The following is a 238-nucleotide window of genomic DNA, read 5'->3' as shown; positions in this document are numbered from 1 at the left end:
CGTCGATGGGGTGGCATCCCCAGAGATGATCGAGGCTGAGCTCAACCATCTCTACCGACACCAGTGGGACTGGGTGGTCACCCCCACCGCCGGTCACATCTTCTCTGTCGTCTTCCCCGACTCCGTCAGCTACGGCTACGTGACGCGTAGTGGCCGGATGTCACGCCCAATATGTGACCCTATCCAAAAGGAACTCGAAGATCCCACCAAGGATAGACCCGCATATTGAAACGCTTTT

Source organism: Triticum dicoccoides, chromosome 1B, assembly GCF_002162155.2.
Source record: "Triticum dicoccoides isolate Atlit2015 ecotype Zavitan chromosome 1B, WEW_v2.0, whole genome shotgun sequence".
Taxonomy (NCBI): domain Eukaryota; kingdom Viridiplantae; phylum Streptophyta; class Magnoliopsida; order Poales; family Poaceae; genus Triticum; species Triticum dicoccoides.
Note: the sequence above shows the minus strand (reverse complement) of the source record.